This window comes from Nylanderia fulva, unplaced genomic scaffold, assembly GCF_048542155.1.
Source record: "Nylanderia fulva isolate GAGA-0341 unplaced genomic scaffold, ASM4854215v1 Scaffold28, whole genome shotgun sequence".
Taxonomy (NCBI): domain Eukaryota; kingdom Metazoa; phylum Arthropoda; class Insecta; order Hymenoptera; family Formicidae; genus Nylanderia; species Nylanderia fulva.
This window is the reverse complement of record NW_028190347.1, coordinates 2,633,170-2,646,925: the sequence shown is the minus strand read 5'-3', so window position 1 is coordinate 2,646,925 and position 13,756 is coordinate 2,633,170. Positions and strand designations below refer to the sequence as shown.

General features: G+C 36.3%; 1 protein-coding gene across 11 annotated transcripts in view; it reads left to right on the top strand.

The window, feature by feature from the left end:
* LOC114937645 (bromodomain adjacent to zinc finger domain protein 2B) overlaps positions 1 to 13,756 on the top strand; it is a 166,621-nt gene that overhangs the window by 94,259 nt on the left and 58,606 nt on the right. For all 11 annotated transcript variants that reach the window (XM_029311195.2, XM_029311196.2, XM_029311201.2 and 8 more), the window contains exon 3: positions 12,862 to 12,921. The gene's annotated coding sequence lies outside the window, so the exon portion shown is untranslated. The remainder of the gene's footprint in view (positions 1 to 12,861; positions 12,922 to 13,756) is intronic.

The window sequence follows — 13,756 nt, the reverse complement described above, 5'->3', positions numbered from 1 at the left end:
CGTCGCGGCCGTCAAGCAGGACGGAGAGGCAGCAGAAAGGACAGGGCAGGAGAAGGAGAAAGGGGAGCACGACAATGCCCCACCCCGGTTTCTGGTATCGATCTGCCGCAACGAAAGTCGAGATACCGGCGTTGGAAGTATCAGCCGGATAAGTCCGAATTATATCGGGCCGCGAGAAACACACGCACAAATATCAATATATATATATATATATACCGACATATCCTCTTCGCGCGCGTGTAACACGTTCTGGAGTCCTCTTCCAGCTGCTACCTGACGCTACGCGGCGAAGGCCAACCCGGCTCGCTGAACGACTTTTGTCTCGAAAATGTCGGTTGGCCTCTCCTTCTTCTCTCGATGCCGCCGGCACCGATTCGTCACCGCCGTTGCTGAGCCAAGCCGAATCCGAGTCTCGAAAATCAGGCGTTATCGTCGCGTCGAAAATTATTCCCGATAAATCGACATATCGTTCCCTAATACAGTGATATCGTCGTCCAGAGAGAAAGAGAAGACGGACAGAAAGTCGTTGGAGAAAGCGATTATGACGTTTTGTCTGAACATGCATTCGCGTTTAATAATAAACGGAGTTTCTTGCAACAAAGTAGATGATGTCATTAAATTCTATCATATATAGTGTAGATAATATTTAGCGAATATGACTGCAAGGACCCATTTCATTGGATAGACAATACATTTTTTTATCCTTTCATATGAAAATTGCTAAGTTCTTTCTCCATATTGTTCCATCGGGGGTAGCGATCGAAGCCAAAAGAGACTCGTATTATGGCTTGCGAAATCTCCCTTCGGTGGATTTTCGTTGGTTTTTCGCAATTCTGTCCTATAATTCGCGAAGCACTGGAAAGCCGCGCCGTGAAAAACAAAACTATTGAAAGCGTCGAAACCATTGAAACGCGATCTCCGTCAGCTGAGAGGCATGCAAAGCTTCTGATTGTGAGAGTGGTTCTCGTAACAAATAGAGAAACGATGCGAAATTATATTACTCATACATGCACACGTAGAGGATTTTCTCTTGGAATTTGCCCTGAAAATCACGCAATGTTATAATATTAATTAATATTTGCCACGATAAAAAAATATTAATATATGTACAATATGTACATAGTAAAATTAATCGAATATATATTTTATATATATATATATCTTACTCTGCAGTAGATATTAATATTTTTTGGGGTAAATATTTTAATCAGAGAAACTCTTAATCTAAAATTCTTTCAATACTATATTGTTCCACGATATCATGATTTCGAGTACATTGTTCCAACATAGTCTTGCGTTTTAAATACGCCTTTAAAATAAAATAAACGTCGACGAGATGCATCGACGCCCACCATATCGCGTAAAAGTGGGCCGATTATACGGGGTGTTTCAAAAAGCGAAAAGGGGGAAATGTGCGTCGGCTATGAACTTTTATCTCTTTCTCTTTTATGCGCTAAAAATAGGCCGAGTATTGTAGAGCGTTTTTCAGCTGGAGCTGTTCATCGATTCTGATGAATCATAGACAATAAAGGTAACGACAAATGATGATGTTCGAGGCATCGATCATTACATAATTATTTATTACGAAAACTGGTAGAATCGTGTGAAGAGAAACCGGATATAATATATTGTAGCGTGACACGAAATCGTGAGATGACGCAAAATTAATGATGCTGCAAACAGCGACATATCGACTGTATACAACGATCAATTACATCTCTGAACTCGTGTTCTTGTTTACACATTCATGAATATCCTGTATGCGTAGATGACTATTCTTGCTATCTGACACACGGAATTCCAAGAACTACATTGTGCAACGTGCTTACTCGTAAATATTGACCCAGTTATTTTATCTTTCAAAATTTTTAATTTAATAATATCAGTAAATTAGAAACAGAACAAATATTAATTTTTCTCATATTTACACAGAGAGGATTTTCTCTTAGAATTTATCCTGAAAATTATGGTAATTGTGGGACAATGTGGTCATTGGAAGAATTTTACTAGAGTTTCTCTACAAATAAAAAATATTAATATCTACCACAATATGTTCGATTAATTTTATTATGTACATATTAATATTTTTTATTGTGGTAAATATTAATAAATTTTTTCAACATATCATAAGGTCTTAATTTTGATCTCCAATGATTTTTTTTACGCGTCGAATTGACAACAATATTAAAATAAAAAAAAAATACATTTTTGCACTCGATCTAAATCTTAATTCTTCCTACGATATGCATCTCTTTGATTAATTGCATAGAAAAAAAAAGATATTAATTCTACAAGATTCTCATTAATCTTGGAAATTAATTTAATCTCGAGTCTTTCTGGAACTTTCAATAATTTTTGCTCGAACGAAGCAGCGCGTCGCGTCACTGCTCGTAAAAGCAATATAGACGCGCACGCGCTGATGTGCAATAGCTCTCACTCATCTGTACTTATCAGTTAACACATTCCTTAATTAAACGAGACGGTCGCCTCGACGTTAGGGAAAACGAGTAACTAGGCAGACGAGCCAAGCTCCGGACTGTGTTCACGTGCGCGTACATAGCATAATTACGGCGCTTTATAATTATTAAGTGCGCGTACAGCCTTTTCAGGAAGAACGTCTTTAACGACGTAAGTAATTTCAATTCAAGGATATTATTACGCGTTCGGAAAAAAAGTTTTTCTTTTAAACCACTCGCTTTTCGCTATTAATTGCTACGTTGATAATAAGCCACACATGTCTGATACATTCAATATCACGCTCCACATATAAGTATATGTGAGTGTGTAACCGAACGTGGCAAAATTAATATTTGTACACCCGAAATAGAGTGGTTATAATAATACAATAATATTTGATATTACGAGAATCAACCTTTTTTTCTCTTCGGCCGAGATTCGTAATCGAGTAAGGATTGTTAAAGCTCTGGTGAAACATGCTCTCTTTCTATGTAATTTTTTTGCAAAAACTACAAGTGCGGCATTGCTGATTACATCAACAATTATCACTCGGTGACACTCTATTCCCTTTACGAGGACCTTGCACGATAACCATCTGACGCTTAAACATTGTTTGCGAAGTAGTTACGTCAGCTACATATAATATCGAGAAGTTGGCCAAACTCACGCCTGAACTTTCCGCACAATGCGTGACTTTAATGTGTACGCGAGTGCGATCGACATTTTGCTCTCTCGCAGTCGACACACAATCTGGAACAGTAACAACATCCTGTCGCCTCATACCCTTCATGGATGTAAGAGAAAAATATTATTCGATGAAAATCAATATATAATACTATTTAGAAAATTACTTGACGCTTCTACATCGGAATATGATATAGAGCAGGGATTCAATGATTTATTAAATAATTATTTATATTTTTAAATATTTCATTTTATAATATCGTACATTATTTGCAAGAAAATTATGTTTCTGATGAATATAACTTTTTACGTGTGCATTCTACAGTAATGATTACCTGCTAAAATGCGCTAAAACCACAAATTTTAATAGAAACATGTGACTGTCATATTTTGACATGGAATTACTGAAAACACATGCTTTTACCGTTTTACGTTTATACAGAAATCCGCGATGTCATTAAATCTACGAACAGGGGCGAAATTACAATAAGCCAAATTTCCGCCCTTAATTAGATGGCGAAAGTTTCAAAAGCTTTCTCCGAAACGCGCGTCTGCGACTCGAAATCAGAATTGTATATCGTCATGTATACGCATGTACACGTTTTCCCGTCGCTTTTGTACATCTCCTCGATAAAAACAATTTTACCGCGACTTTTATTTTTGTCTGTACGAGACGCCTCATCCGAGAGAGTCGAGATTTGCCGGGCGCGGGATAATGAATCGTCTCGCAGAGGCTCGTCGATCTTTATGGGGCTATTAGGGGGATAGGCCTTGAACACGTGTTCCAGTGCTGCAGAGATCAGCGCGCGCGAGCGGCTCCCTTTGTCTTCTCGGCTAGAAAAGAGAAGAGGATTCCGCGCTATACTCCGCACGTAATCGTCCGAACATATTTCAGACGCGGTGACGCAATCGGTTACCTAGCGATCGAGCGCAAACACACATTCGCAAAATTCACCTATAACCCTCTCGAGTCGAGTTTTATGTACGGGGTGTTTCTAAAGAAGTGCGACAAATTTCACATTTTTTGTCGAAAATTCAGGAGGCCTCTTATATAAACGTGTACTCTTTTATATCCCTCCCTAAGTTTTTATCTTTTTCTCAGACAAAATTTCGGGCAAATAAATCTCACTAATAAAAAGGATGTTTATTAATTTTTTTTTTAATAAAAACTTAATTTTGACTCAACTCCTGAGGACTCTAATTTTCAAATGTTCGATCGACTCTTCCGAGTGATTTTTCGAGCTTGAGGCGTGAAAATGACGAATATATCAATTCTGTCTCGAGCATATTTTTTCTTCCTATACTTAAATTTTATTCCATAGAAATTCACGCGCATCATTTCTCGCGATGCGTATTTATAATCTAAAATCGTTATTATTATTAGCCGCAATATATTCTTCTCGTCTCTATTTCATCGACACGTATCGCGCGTCGGCATAGTTTATTAACGTCGGCTATGCCGTTTTTTTTTTGTCGCCCGTGCGCAACGCAACGCAAACAGCGCATTTGCATCCGCTGAATAATCATCAGTATTGGTTTATGAATACTAAGAATTGGCGCATATCAAGGGTCACGATTCGCGCTGGCGCTAGTAATTCCTCTTTCTCTGTTCGCGCGCGAGATCGCCTGGTGATCGATCGTCCTCCCGTCGAATAAATGGATACGTCTCTACGGGTTTGCGAAGAATGAGAGAAAGAGATATGTGCATGTGTGCGACTGATAGAGAGACAGAAAGAGGTGGACGCGGTTGAGAGCCAGAGGACGAGGAAAGGAGAAGAAGCAGGGGCTGATTTATGGGCGACGGCGCTGAAGCGTTTTCGCTGCGTAACTTCCGCCAATTTCGTTTCGTCTTGCCTCGGCGGGGGAGCCGGTTTCCGGTTTCTAACTGAATAGCCAACTGCGCGACTATTCTGCCCCAGTACGATATTACCAATGTTTCCCTGCAAAATGTATTCCACGACGAAACATTAGGCGCGAATCGATACGAGATATTAAATAAAATGGTTTTCAAATAAAAACGGCACTATTTTCATCGAAATTTGTAACGATTAAAGCCGGCGCTCAAGCAATATTATTAGGTATTATCATGTGATAAACTTCATTAAAAATTTACGATAATTAAATTTACCCATATGAATATGTGTGGGAGAGAAAGATATAATAAAAGGGATATCTTTTCTCATATATATTTTATTAAATAATCGAAGCAGTTGAAATAATAATATGAATTAATTGTTACATATTTAATTGTTCATTAACTGCACTATATTGCTTTTACAATGCAGAGGAATTAAATTTTCAACAATTTCCACGTCCCCGTGCTATAAAAGATAAACGCTATGCAGTTTTGAAAACTCTTTGGTAAAAAAGCAATTTCCACACTCATCTCTATTGTTATTGACCTTTTCTATTATCGCTATCTATTCGATCCGCGCGTTGATCTTTTATTTGTTAGTTGATTTTTTTATAATCTTTGAAAGCTTTTATTTTGATATATACTTTGAAAAATCTCTATTGCTGTCGAGGGTGCGATTGTTAGCGTCGATCGAACGCGAGAACTTAAGCAAGGATTACTGCAGACACGATCGTAACGAAGTAAAATCTAGGCCGTGAGACTCTGAGAATTGGAACATGCGTGCAGGTGCGAAGCCTCGCAAGATCCAAGCGGTTCCCTTCTGAAACCCGTCTCTCTCGTTACACCTGAATTTCAAACAGGATGACGTAACGATCGTCAGCAGTCAAGCATGATAATTTTTTTTCACTGCCCCAAATTTTATTTTAAATATATTGCTAAATATTTTTTATTTTTTATTCTTAAAGAGGAAGCGCATTGATACATCGAAGAAATCGTACGATCTTACAGAATCACATTAATTTAAAATGTTAAACGTTTTATTGTACTTAATTATACTTTTGTTATTGAATATTAATAATTACTTTCTTTCTGCGTGTACAACATCAATTTTGTCAGAAATAAAAGAATCGTCGAGCGGATAACGATTTTTAAAATTCATATTTTTTTTTTTTTTAATAATGGACACACAAGTTTCATTGAAATAGACTTGCTCGAGGAAAAATCGTCTGTCGATTATATACTGTGACAGATATAAGCGGAGTGTTGCGGTGTTTCGCGAAAATTGTCGATTAAAACTTTGAGGTCGGCCATTAGCCTTCACCCACATTACTCAATCGCAACCATTGCGCGATTGCGCAAGCTATTCTCTCCAGCGCATACGGCTCGTCGTGGCTGTATGACGTATCGAAGGTGTTGCTCGCGGAATTAATTCATGCATTAATTATTGTGAGTACTTAAACGCTCGTTGCTCGATGTATCATATGCAACGCATATATTATTCCGCGCGATTGTTGTCACGCGCGAACTACATTTCCGAGCATTGTTACGATTTTATATGCAGAGTGTCTGTGCGGGGAAAAAAGAGGTCTATCGTTATAAATTTCACGGAGACGGATAAAAACCGTCACTAGCAAAAGCTGAATTACGTTGGTTCTATTCATGGTTAAACAAAATGTATAGCAATATAAAAAGTAGCGATAAACGTTGTTCGATAAATACTGGATAATTTTTTTCCGAAAAATCGTAGTTCCTTTTTTTTTTCTACCAAAATCTAATTTTAAATTTACTGCTTTAACGTGCTATTTTTTCTTTTGTTTTAAAAGTTTTATTTTCCATTATATTACTATTATTTATTTCATTATTTAAATTAAATATTATGGTAACTTTGTGTTCATTTTTCGATATTAACATGAGATGAAATAATAACGGCGGCAATATGACAGTAATATTATAACATTTTCGCTAAAACACGATTTGCCTGTGCAGCATATAGAATAGAATATTATTCAAAATATTCGCGCGTAATATACTTTTTGCATAATTCTATTCTGGCTAACAACGAAAAGCTTTTTAACGAAATCCCGAAAATACTGATGATCTATCATTACATTAATATTTTTGAGAGAGAAAAAAGATACGTAACTACTGTCTGGATAAGCTATATTAGAGATGTTTCAATGCGCGAAATAAATTTATGCGCATTATCATGACTGTTTAACTACATCGATAATGACAGCCAATTGCGGCAGAGAGAAAAACGCGAAAGTATTGTCGTTGCATAATTAAATGAACCAAGTATTTCGCGGAAATTCGCTACGCTATTGCAGAGAAACTTACAGGAGCAATTAGCAGTCGTGGATCGTAATTGATATTATCGCGCAATTTAATATTGCCATTCGCATCGGAGAAAAATCGTGCCGATATTCTTCTTCGCACATTATTTCTTATTCGTTCGCTTATTCCGAATTATTCAATTATTATAGCTATTACGATCATTGGATGTTTATGCGTTTCGGACAAATCGATTAACACGCGGTAACATGTGTTAACATTGAATTTATGTGTCACGAAATCATTTTCAATTTCGAGGCTTCACTTATATAATATATTGTACACATTTCTGTACGGTATATCATTATTTATTTTTGGATGGCGTTGCCAATCTATATTATTTAAATGTGAAACTTGATTTATATATATGAAAATTTATTCCATTGCTTTTGTGAAGACGTTCGACATTCCTATTAAGTAAAGATTAACTCTAAATTCATAAAAATTTAATCACTAATATTAGAGAAATGCATATATAGGTACGCATCCTCCGTATATCGAAGAGGGATAGATTTTTCGAAAATGCATCAGAATCAAAGTCTCTCGATAACGAGAACGCGATGTATATGCGAAATCGAAGAAATCACGTGCTGTGCTTATACGTCAAAGCGCGGATCGAAATTGCCACTCTCGGGGAAGACACTGACCTAGATACCGATATACATGGAGAAGGTCGTATGTAAATACACGTCGTATATATTACATATATATATATACGTATACATACATCGATGCGTCTGTGTATATATAATTCAGTGAATAATACTCCGGCGCGTGCACGCGTATACACGTGCACTCGCATGCATACACATGTATGTGCACATGCACACACGCTCTGGTGGCGCATAAAATAAAGGGTTATGTATTTTCTTCTCCCGCCTTCTCTCTCTCACTCGCGCACACGAGAATTCGCGTGTGTATACGTTTATGCTATCCCACTGTAATGGCAACGTATACGCGCACTTTGTGCATACGTATCGCGAAATGTTTGCCATGTTAATTAACCGTACGATGGAGGCCTTTGAACACAGGAGTGAAATTAAATTTGGCGGTGTGCGCATAAGTAAAGTTGCATATCAACGTATCTCGTGTTCTTCAGTAATGAAAATGATTGAACTCTGTGTGTACACTGGCTATTATTCCATTGTGTCAAAAGAAACGGATGAAGGGTATTATTAATGAATTTATATAATTATTATGTTACGATATTTATAATTATAATTCTCACGAAATTATTTATCACGATCTTTCAAATTATTTAATGTCAACGCGATTTTGTTAGAAAACGTTTTTCAAAAGATATTATTCGAATTTTATATTATCATTATGAGAATATGCATTTATTAAAAATAGGATAAACAAATGTTTTGCTCTATCGCGTAATTTGTTACTACAAGAATTTACAAACGAGCGAAGAAAGTGTTATCTGTTAAAAAAAAAACAGTTTGTAGTTTGACTTTTTACATACCTATATATGTTCGCAGATATATATTTACATGGTGAGCGCGTAAATGTGGGGTGCGTCAGCGCGTAAGAACTCGCCAGTGCTCGTGAATGAAACTGTAATAGTAACGAGTACACGTACGTACGTACGTACGTGCGTAAAGTTCTATATCGATGAGTCAGTCAGTCAGTCCGGCTGACTCTCGTTACAACTCGCAATTTACAGGCGCTTTCTCAAGGGATCGTTGAACTCCGTCGAGCGTGTCGTCTTTTTTCCTTCTTCGAACTTTCTTTCTCACAACATCATTAAACTCGATATATTACGTGTATGTAAAAATCCATTTTATACAACACGGTATAATTCATGTATGTAACAATGAGTTTTGCAAACTTATGCGCGAACTAAATTTAAAAAAAAAACGACCTAATCAAAATCGAAAATTAACACGTGTATAAAGAATTTATAATGCAAGTATTTTAAGATATATTTAATGATATTTATGTAGTTATGTACAACTACTAATTTTTTTAAACGTAATTATTTATTGAGAATACGCCTTTGCAATTAATTATATGGTATGGATACTAAGGATTATGATTGCAATCTACATTTAATATTTATATTAGAATACATTTGTGGTTTTTCATTTTCGACATAACAATTGGTTATACATGAATAGATGGACAAGATATGCCACGATGGTCATGATAACCAATAGATTGTGGCTGATGGTATTCAACTGTCTGTATCAACAGTTAACAGCGGCAAAATGGCCATTTCGTGTTTCCATTCATCATTCCGCACCGAACTATAATTTAACAAAATGCACTGTGTTCGAAATGATCGATAATCGAAGGTAATTATTATTCCACATACTATATATGCGTATATACACGTGTGTATATATCTATACATATAATACGCTCAGAAATGCACGATAATTGTGTTCTGCTTTGATGAGCGTCGACGAGGCGCGTAAAGGCGTGTTCTTAATTACGGAGCAGTCTGATAAAATTGTGTAATATATTTTTTTAAATACATCAATATATAGCGCCATCAATATATCTTAAGTTCACTTCTTTTGTAAAGTAAAATAAAATGAGATTCATTTTATTAGTTTTATAACGGCATACAAATAATAAAAACGATACATAAATGTATGTGTAATTTATACTTTATAATTTGCGAGAGAGATTCTTGGAGAAAACTGAACGATATAAATTAACGGATTAATATATGCTGACACTTCGCGTCGCGATATCACCAATAAAAGTAATCGTTATTGCGAGCGATAACTTGAATATATTCGCGCATATATGTAGATGCATGATTGACGTTCACGAGCGCGTTTATTCATGAATTATGAATACAATCGAAGCGCTTGATGTCGCCGAAGCCAGATACGCGATTCGGCTTTTCCACGGGGTTTGGCCGCCTTTCTACGCTCGATTGTGCTAGGTCGAGGCTCTCGGCCGTCGTTATCAACGTCGGCAGATAAGAGCCTTCCTCGTTAATTAATGAATTAATGCCCCCGGCAGATAAAATCGGCCCGAGGTCGAGCGAGCCATTGAGTCTCGAGCCTTTAATCCGCGTCACCAGGAGCAAATCGCATCTTCCGCACGATGAAGAAAACTAAAGGTCGTGTCAGGGTGCACGTAATTAATTGCACAACAGATTATTGATTATTCGCGAACGCGTGAAATGATGTAAGATAGCGGCCAATTCTCGCCTCTAATGACATATCGTGTTTCTTTCTTTTCTTTTTAAGATTTTTTTATCTACTCGCGAGAAGAGATTAGCGCGATTGTGGAAAAATTTGTTTACTACGGTAAAATTTATAAAATCTTCCTATATTGAGATGATGTGTATAAATCACTTGTGTGGCAGAATATAAATATTTGCATTATTGAAAATTTATGTTACCATCCATTCACGAGAAATCGTATAGATTCTCTACAAATATATAATTTATTTGTATACGAGTATAATATTTCAGTGTCACATCAGTTGTCAAATCAGTTCTGATTTGTCAGGCATTCTTCATCGTGTCTATTCAAATGTATACATTTTACGTTCATCGACGCGAGTAATATAAAGAGGAAGATTTTGGCAGAATGTTAATGCGTAAATGTAAACTGAAATGTCACTTTGGCGAAATTTCGAAGTACTTTTCACTCGAATTTCTAGAGATTAGAATATCGTTTATATTATATTACGCGAAGATACACATACACATCTCACCGTCTCCAGCTTTAAGTGATAATTTAGTTTATAAGATAACATTTGGGTTATATCCAGAACGTGGTTAGTGGACTTCAACACGAAAGGCTATTTTCTCTGATAGACTCGTTGAATGATATCAATGATAATACGCTCACATTCTATTTGGAGAAAGTTTTAGTTATTTCTTTTTTAAACCGATAAAATGAATAAGAGAGAGAGTATAATATATATTTCATCTTTTCTGACATTCAGTGAATATAAACTAGAGAGACTTGTCCTTTGTTCTTTTTCAATATTTTTACTGGAAATCATCAATTTATCATTATTAAATTTATTTAAAAATGCAAAGGACGATAAAATTCTAGTCAATCTGTAAGGGTAATATCATTAATAAAATTTGTTATCAGTTTTATTTTCAGATTTATTATCATTAATATCTATCACAATAAGATGTAAAATATATTCGATTAATTTTACTATGTATATACATATTAAATTATTTTTTATCGTAATAAATATTAATCAGAGAAATTCTTATAAATTAAAATTCTTCCAGTACCATATTATCCTGCGATTATCATGATTTTTTCCGGGTAAATTCTAAGAGAAAATTCTCTCTTAGTGTGTATTTTATCTGTATTATATAGACATCGTTTCTTAAAAAAAAATAAAAATAAAAAAAAATCTACATTATGCTAAAACCACAGATAAGCCACGAACGCGATCACATGTCGATTGCGCTTCGCACAAGTGGCTCGTAAAAATGGTAAGTGCCAGCGTTTAAAGAGATATAACTATATCGCTCTCTGCTATACGCTGCGGGATTGTTTTAGTTCGACACACACGCACGATATCCGTCATACCGATCATAATTTCTGTCGAAATGCGGTGTGTAGGACGCGACATACCGAATAGAACGACTTTGCAACAGTGAGGCAAGCAACGCTAACATTGACTCGGCATTCATGCATTAGCCTGTGCGCCAGTGTAAACGCTTTGCTACATTCATGTGTTTCCTTTCCCGCGGCGAACGCGATCGATGGCAAATATTACTCTGGTCAATTCCAGCCGGCAGTCTATTTACTTGTTTGTGGTATCACTTTGCTGCGTCGATAGGGAAAAGTCGGATGAACGAGGGAGAGGGAGAGAAAAAGAGAGGCGAATGCGATTCCAACACCGGTTTACATATACACGGTACGATGCTCTTTCGATGCATCGAATAGCGCAAGCGCAGTTACCGAATATATCAGATTCAACCACCTATATCTCCCCCAACGAATCTTGCGGCCAGTTAATCGTTATGATATGTGGTAATGGCGACGACTGATTTCGAATTAGTCCCAATTTCGGACTGCTATGAATTACACAACCAGTAGCGCGCGTTGCAGATGCTTCCGCTACGTTAATAAATATTTTTCTACAAATCATTTGAAACTTATATAAAATACAATAATTATCATGGTCATTATTAAACGTTTACCTTAATTATTAATTCTTCTGATCGTTTGCATTTAATAACATAAAGGAAAGAAAGAGTTTTATTCTAATACGAGCGATGCGATGCCAATTATAAAATTACAAACATTTCTCAATTACAAATATCGTAATTTCTATGGAACGAGGATAATAAAAATTGGAGAAAATAAAATACGAGAGAATAACTCGTCGCAGAAGAAGAGAAATTCGTTTCATTATATCAACGGTTTAATCGGAGATATATTTCTCGAATGCATGCGAAATAACGAAGCGATGAACGATCTCGCTAATGACTGCGCGCTCGCATCTTAATAATTCCGGTCGACTGATATAAGAACTTAGAGAGCGTTCGACGTCGTTATTAATGACACAATATATTTCTGTGTTTCAGGTGCAATGTGGAGTCTCGTGGAGCCGGCTTCTACTATGAGTTGAGGCTTCGTAATTAATCGTGAGTACATGAATCCCTATCCTCACACATATATATATGCATGCATATCTATATAATACGCCGGCGCGCACACATAGATACATGTGAAGCGTGAGAGAGAGAAGATCGTTAAGCAATGTCCATGTAGGCCCTCCACATATGTAACATTCCCTAAATTGCGAATTTGATACCGCGAATTTTATCGCTCTCGCGCTTCCTTTATTTCGCAATTTGCGTCCGATGTATGATTGCATTAAAATCGCACGGCTCTCCCGCGGCTTTATTAATCGAGTCTCTTTTTTTTATTATTATTACCGCGAGGCAATAAAAAGTCTAGTAGCTCGTGGTGGTTTTCGTAAGTGTATATCGATGTATAGATAGGTGTTCTCGTTTCTCGGTATCAGATCGCTGATATTTTTCTTCGCGTATAGTGCAAGAAATACCTAACAGCAGTCAAGAATGTGCATCGTGCGTTAATATTTCACTATGTATAAGGGGTTTCTATTCTTGCATCGTGAACTGTATACAAGAGTATTGTGTGTGTAATATATATATATATGTACACTGCGCGTACCGCTTTCAACTTGTTTTTATATATAAATATCCCATATGAAATAGCGTTTCTTTTAACTTTCAATACATGACTATAGTTGTGAGGTGCATCAAACAACACGTGTCATTACAAGGAGATCGATTACATAAAAATTTCCATTCCGTTACCTTAAGCGCGATTTAAGCTTAGAAAAGGTACAAAGGTGGAGAGAATTTTTTCTTAGAATTTACCTTGAAAATCATAGTAATCGTGGAACAATGTGGTATTGGAAGAATTTTATACACAAGTGTTTCTCTCCGATTA